Consider the following 7,827-nt stretch of genomic DNA (forward strand, 5'->3'; position numbering starts at 1 on the left):
AATTTAGCGAGTTTTGGCTCCCAAGAGGGCACTTTAGCACGTGTTTTGGCTCCCAAGAGGGCACTTGAGGGCACTTTAGCACGTGTTTTGGCTCCCAAGAGGGCAGTTTAGCACACGTTTTGGCTCCCAAGAGGGCACTTGAGCACGCGTTTTGGCTCCCAAGAGGGCACTTTAGCACGCGTTTTTCAACAATTGGGCCACTGACAACACAATCTGCAGCTTAAATTAGCTCTGTTTTGATTTTTAGGTGAATATAGCAACTGCTATGGTGCTGCTTGTAGTTAAAAAAACAGATGAAGTGCTTCAAATTCGCTACCACTCTGATTCAGACCTCTGACTGGCTTCTCCGTAGCAACAGCAGCAGTGTGTCAAGCATACTGTATTATTTAGGTATCCACCGGGCAAGTGATGAAAAAACACATGATTAAAGTTGAATTAAATTTAGAAATTGTCTCTTGTTTGTGTGTTAATGTTAAGGATATCAATAAAAGAAAAAATGTAAATGCTTATGCAGGATGGACTCTTTGCAACTCTACTGACCAACTGTGGAAAGCAGACCGATCCTGAAATGTCTAAAATCTGAATTTTTTTGCAGTGAATATGATGGTTTATAGAAAATTAGAGAGGTTATGAGGCAGCAGGAGGTGTGCAATATCAAAGCTCTCATTGTTTCCTTTGTGCTTGAGGATTTTACTTTGGGTAACACTTAGTAAAGTACAGCTGTTTTAGGACATTGCTTGATTTTGTTCTTTTCATGTTGTTGGTAATGAGAAAAACATAGAATAATGGCAGCTTTGTCCTTTAAAATGGTTTACATAGACTCATATAAGTTACTTGTGCTTTCAAACAATGTATGTTTGTGATGGCATCTGGTTGAATCCTCCCTCAACCTTGCACAAATAAGGTAACATACCTCCAACCATATTCTGGCTTTGGCTTCACAAAGTAATGCTGTGCAACAAACCTGCAGAACTTCCAGAGATACCAAATATTACTGGGTTATGTCTAAAATTATGAAAAAGATAAGTATATCTATTTGATTAAATGGTGTAACCATATAAAACATGGAGTCCTGGGTCTGAATGCTTCACTCACTTCCCTTTATCACTTAAAAGCCACTTACAGGAACACTTAAGGTGGATTTCATGGTTCAAGAGGTTGAATATCACTTATCTCTGTGGCTTAACAAATGTGTACCCTCACCCCAATATAACCATTGTAATCTCAATAAAGCTAATCACACATACATATACTGTAGGCCTATATTATTTGTACCAGAAGGGCATATTGGTCACTATACTCTATAATATGTTCATCTACTGTACTTTGCTGATTGTTATTTTTGTAATTACTTTGCACACTTTGCAGACACTTTAGTTTCTTGCTCAGTCACCTGTAGAACACAGACAGTGATAAATTGTACTGCACAGTACAGCAGCACTTTAAGGCTTTCCTCCACCCAACCCTCCCACCCAACTCCACTCCAGCTGCTTTCCTCATCATGCCCTACCCAGCCCATTACACTCATTGTTTGATTTCTACCATCCACTGCTGCAAGTCACGGAAGATAAAACAAAAAGCAGATCCACGGTAAGACATTGAAATACATTTACATTTCGCATGCAGTTTTACATACTGTATATTTACTTGAACAGTGCATGAGACCTGTTCAAACACAGCAGTGTGTTGTCTGACCTTTAAGTTGAAGGCGATTTATACATTTCATAGCATAAAATAAAGGTTGGAAATGGGTTCCAGTTCCCATAAAAGTGAAATAAAAGACTAATGCTTACTCTCATTTAATGGTTTTTACAAGCTTATAAAAGTGTTCTTTATGCACTGCTGCTGGACAGAGGAGAATCCGTTACCATATTAAACATGGTGTGTCTATTAATATGGATTTGCCTTACTTCAAACACTTTAATCCTTATATCCAAGCATTCACTTCCATGGTTCCATAGCCAGAGCTGAATAAGTAATAAAAAATAAAAAATAAAAAAAAGATGAAAAGAGCTGCATTTAGATTTAATGGTCATAAAGTTTCATTTTCAAGTGTAATGTAATCCTCTTATAGATGTTTTGTTTTTGTTTTTGTGGATCAGGAAAATGCACATCTCGTTGTCTCTTCTCCTCATCTTCATAGGTAAGGACTTGAAATAATATGAAATATATTTTACACTAATATCACAATTAGCTATTAAATGAATGAATATACAGTATATTAAATATATTTAGATGCATCATAATACATTATGTATGATGGTAACAGAGGATATGAGCAGCAGGCAGTTGAGTTTCTAGCTTTGAAAGCCAGGAAGAGGCTGACAACATTTCATTTGTTACTGCTGCTTCTGTAACAAGCTCATCAATCAGCAGAACAAGCCTAAATCAGATTACAGAGATTGGATTACATCACTGTTAGCCCATGGCCCTCTTTTACCCTCCGTCCTTACACTATTGAGTTGTTGTTATTGTGCTTGTTTGTTTGTTTTGCTGTTGGTGCTTTGTCAGTTATGGAAAAGAATTTGGGAAAATGTGTGTGATGTTAAATAATAAAAAACAAAACAATCAGCAGTCACCTTTAGAACTCAGACAGTGATAACTTGTACTGCACAGTACAGCAGCAGTAATTCAACATTGTAGAATTTCTTATTGAACCAAAACAAAGCCAAAAAATATATAATTACAGAATGAATAATGGCATACAAATATTAATAAATGATACCACTCTTATGTTGGTGTATTAAGTACTGAGAAAAGCTGGTAGGTGATAAGCCAAGCTTAAAGGGGAACTCAAGGCTACCTGCTACCAGCATAATGCACCCGAATCTCCGACAGAACTGACAGTGATTGCATTGTGGATAATGCGCCAGGTTTTGACAAGGAGGAAGAATGAATAGAATAAAAAATAAATATAAAAAAAAACACGTCATCTCTGGTTCTGCTAAATCGATTTTAATTCTTTTTAAAAACTGTACACCCAGACTTCAACAATGTTATAGAAGTCTGACGCTAAATGTGTGGAGTAGTCTTAACGTGAAAATTAGATGGAAGAAACAGCTAGCATGCATTTGTCCCAAGGAAAAGAAGAAAAGTGAAAAACGAAACACCTTTAAAGCTTAATAATTAGCATATTGTATCTTGTTTAATACATACAAAACAGTAATCTAAACACTCAAATGTGTGGTTTAAGAGCTAGAACAGTTTATCCGCTCATTTCTAATTTCTGTGTACCATCTCCACAGGTTGCTTTACAACCTCACTGTGATGACAAGCTTCCAGCAGGTCACTGCCCCTGGGTGTTCTCTAAGAAATCATTAAATCGTAAACTTCCCCTCTAACCACAAAATGTCATTTTCACAATTTTTGTTTGTGTTCATTTTGTGAGTTTTAAAAGGTGCTAGCTGTATTTTCTTAACTATAGAGACAGCCTAGCTTAGCAAAAAGACTGGAGGCAGCTAATCGCCTCCTGGCTGTAGCTCAATGGTTAGCATGCAGGCATGAGTGTGGTATCAACCTTTTCATCTAAGCAAATAGTCTCCTAAAACTATTTTTTTTTTTAAACTCTCTCACACTGTAGTGAGAGAGAACTGAAATTGGGTATAAGTGTAAGGAGCATCTTCAAATAAAAATAATAAATACAATTTATACAACTTGTCATCCATTCACAGGTTCTACTTCCGCCAAAAAGCACGGGGATTTTGGCATTGCATCTGCTTGCCTCACCAAGAACAACAGCCTCAGGTTCAAGAATTTAGTCTATTCAATAATGCCATGACACAAGAACGCAAGTTCTCACATTCAGTGCCCGTATTTGGTATGTATTTGCTGTAGGTCGTAATACAAAATTAACCATAACATTTTGATCCTCTAAAGGTTGGACTGCTATTATGCAGACTGTCTAAACTCTCCAACTTTCGAGTGTGAACTGACGACACCTGAGGGGTCCCTGGTGGTAAAAACATCCATGGAGATGTGCAAGCATACGCTCCCAGAAAATCCACTGAATAAGAACAACAAAACCTTAAACTACAACTGCACACTGACGCGAAAAAACAGGAAAGAAAAGAAGACAATCACCATAACCTACAGTAAAGGAAAAAATATATATATTTTTCATCTGTAAATACAAGTCCAAGTATTAAACTCTTAAACTACACTATTAAAATTGACCCATTGTTACTGTGAAAAGTTAACCCAGTACTGCGTGGGTGCTAAATTGACCACACACACACACACACACAGGGTTGATTTTTATTGTTGCAAGCCATGAGTGATTGATTATTTGTAAGTTTAAAAAAAAGGACCAGTGGGTAGGATTTAGTGGTATCTAATGGCAAAGATTGCATTTCAGATTGCAAAAAGTGAACAAATTTTGCGTCTGTATTTGACAACGAGATTTAATGATTTGATGATGAGAAACTATGGTGGCTGCAAAAGGCTTTTTGGTTTGTCCGTTCTGGGCTACTGTAGATACATACCGGTTCAACATGGCTGACTCCTTGGAAGTTGACCTGTGGTGTCTAGATATAAAAGGCACAGGTATCCTTATTTTCAGGTGATTATACACCAATGAAAACATACCAATGAATATTATATTCCTTTTCTGCCAATAGAACCCCAGAAATGTTACACACTGGACCTTAAATACACCATCTGGGATGTTGGACATTTTTTTTCAACCTATGCAAACGTATCAGAGTAAAAAGGTGCAGTAAAATAAATGCTACTGAGCCTAATCCTCTCTTTCTCTGCAGACACTATCAAGTCCTGTCCTGCCACCACAGGCTTACCGCTGCATCGAGCGCCAACCTTACTGTGGCCTATGGTGATTCTGTCTCTGTGGAGGGTCCTCATCACAGATGGCGAGACAACATGAGGCATTAGCACTGGAAGATTTGACCAACAGAAATGTGTCCATATATACATTTAATTGTACAATTGTACTATTTTCAGGAGTTGTCTTCAGTCAACTTCAGTCAGTCAATGTTTGGATTCCTTTTAAATTTTGTTTACAAAAAGGAGATTTCAGCAGCAATGTTAAAGTCCCCCTCCAGTGAGAAATCAGATTTTCTTCTCATTCCTACAGTGTTCCTACAGCATTAAAACAGCCACAGTCCCTCCCTCCCTAGACCCCTCTTCAGTACTACTAAACATTAGTTAAATTCTGTCCTCCGATGGGCTTTACTCATCCCTGGAGTGAATGATAGCTGTAAAAACGCGCTTTCGAGGTCGGAAACTAGAAAGGCGCCAAATTATACAAGTACACAGTACACAATAACTACCAATAATAAATTTACTCCAATATCCACTATTAGAGCAAAAAAGACAAGATAGAACACAGTAACAGAGCACAAAAATATGCAAGATCAATAAGTCCTACTCACAATTCACGAAACAAACACAAACATATGTAGGCACAATCAGATAGATAGCCTAGACTCAACTCCACCCACACACAAACCACACATCAAAGGATCTATCTCCACTTCCGAAGATATGATATAAAATGATATATGGCTGCCGTGCTATCCTTGGAGAAAGTTAAGGTGTAGACATGACTACAAGTCGAGACACATCCTCAAAAAACACCGACCCAAAAAATACCCCAAAACCCGCCTCTACCCCCCCTATAGTCCATTCCAACATATTACGTGCAGAGCCCAAGAGGTGAACATAAGGGGGCCCACAAAACCAAAACCCACCCCCCCAACATAACGACAAACCAAACCACATAAACTTATGCCACAGCTTCTTGCATGGCCACCTTCTTAGCAAAAGGGGCGAATACAGCTGGTTAAAGGGGGGAGCCGCCAATTGCAAATTCCAACCCAAAGTGATAATAGAGAATTAGACAACAATAAATAACTAGCAAAACAACCGCCTATTCAGGCGAAGAGAGGATTTTTTTTTTAGTGCTCGTAGCCGGGTAAGCCAACCAAACCCAAAAACCTGAACGTCCAACCCAGAAAACCTCTGCTCCCATGGAAAAAATCGCCGCCCTGGCGCAGCTGCTCCCGCTTTGCCCTTGACACCTAAAAACCGACTGCTGATTAAATAGTTCAATGATCACTAATTCCTCAAATGTAAATCATATTACAACAATAACCAATTTAATTGTAGTCACTCCTCTACAGCCCTAATAGATTTCCCTACTATCTTATCATCTTCTTTCTTTACCTCTCAAAGATCCACACATATCAAAATAATGGTAATGAGAAATTAGTAGTTTTTATGAAACTAGTACTAAAAATATCGAACAACAATAAAAGTATAACCTCTAGACTTGGACTTTCCAGTAGGCTTCCTGACAGAATTACACGAACAAGAGATCTTACTCAAACACGATCATTAAGTCCCTACCTATGAAAAAAGAAAAACCAAGAAAATATAGAAGAGAAACCTCATAATAGGAAAATTAGTTCAAGAGAGAAACAAGCTGAAGAGTGTGAAAACTAAAAGAAACAAAATCAGGATAGTCTGTACCAATAACGGTATACCCTCGGCCCCTTCTGAAACAAGGGAAAGACACCATAACACATTTTACCGCCCCAAAAATATCCTCCAAGAATATTGGCAAGCTCAGTTAGAGTTTGCTAGTTTAGGTCACATTAGATATATTAATTATCTGATGTTAAAAGAGAAAGCCAGAAATATAAATAGCTCTAACCATGACCAAATAATATCTATACATATCCAATGAACAAGTAAGACCCACCTATCAATATTAAGCCTTCCATAGCCTCACAATAACAAGAACAAAACACAAATATGCGAAAGATCCTTAGTTAAAGCAACGCTGCTAACCCCCTAATTATAATTAATTAAACTCTAGCTATTACAATAAATAAATCTACCAAAACAACAGAAAGCCAAACCTTTTGAATTTATCTGCCCAATACGTAACCAAAAAGTTCCATAGATTAGCTTCACCCAAAAAAGAGGTACCGCAAACAGTTTTAGTTCCACAAGCTACCAAATATCTATGACAAAGTACGCCCAACGCAAAAAAACTATACGCGCCAATATGTAATATCTTCAGAGTCAATTACAAACAACTCTCGTACGAGAAATAATGTTATCTGCCTTCTCATGCCTACGCTGATCCTCAACAAGCGACCCTACCACCATACTAATTAATCAACTCAAATCGACAGTCACACCAGTAATCCTTTAAAATAAAATATACCACCTACGTTGATCTCAAACACAAGCGCGTACCATCAAAAGAAACGATTATAACTACTAAAACCCTCACGGCTACTCCTAGTACAAATCCAAATAATCAAAAAACTTTTACAAACCTATACCCAAATTCCCTGCATTGACACCATAACATTTTGTTATATATTCGGAAAAGGAGAAGCTGAGGCTTCCCCCATCTGAAGTCCCGTATATATCTCACAAATCACAAAACAAAAAATAACTACAATTACCCCCTAAAAACCGACCCTATTTCGTGTGCCACTATTTCGTTATGTAAGATTTTCCTTTATTTGATCCCACAATGGGAAATTCCACATGCTTGCAGCACGCAAATGACGATACGCCAGAAAAACCCAAAACAGCCTATCATAACAAACACTAAGAGTAGGAAAAAAAGATAATAACAAAAAAAAAAACTAAAGTAACAAAGAGAAAAGAAAAAGTAAGGAAAATCTACAAAACAGCAACAGAACTATAGCCGACCCAGCATTGCAAACCATATGCCGAGCACACATATAAGATATGCACAATTTTATCAATGGGTGGGCGAGGACGCGGAGGAGGGGAGGCAAGGAGAAAAAGACCTACGAAAACAATCTCTCCTTCACATATTTGGGGTGA

This window comes from Morone saxatilis, unplaced genomic scaffold (genome assembly GCF_004916995.1).
Source record: "Morone saxatilis isolate NCDOM2014 unplaced genomic scaffold, NCSU_SB_2.0 Contig12, whole genome shotgun sequence".
NCBI classification, from domain to species: Eukaryota; Metazoa; Chordata; class Actinopteri; family Moronidae; genus Morone; species Morone saxatilis.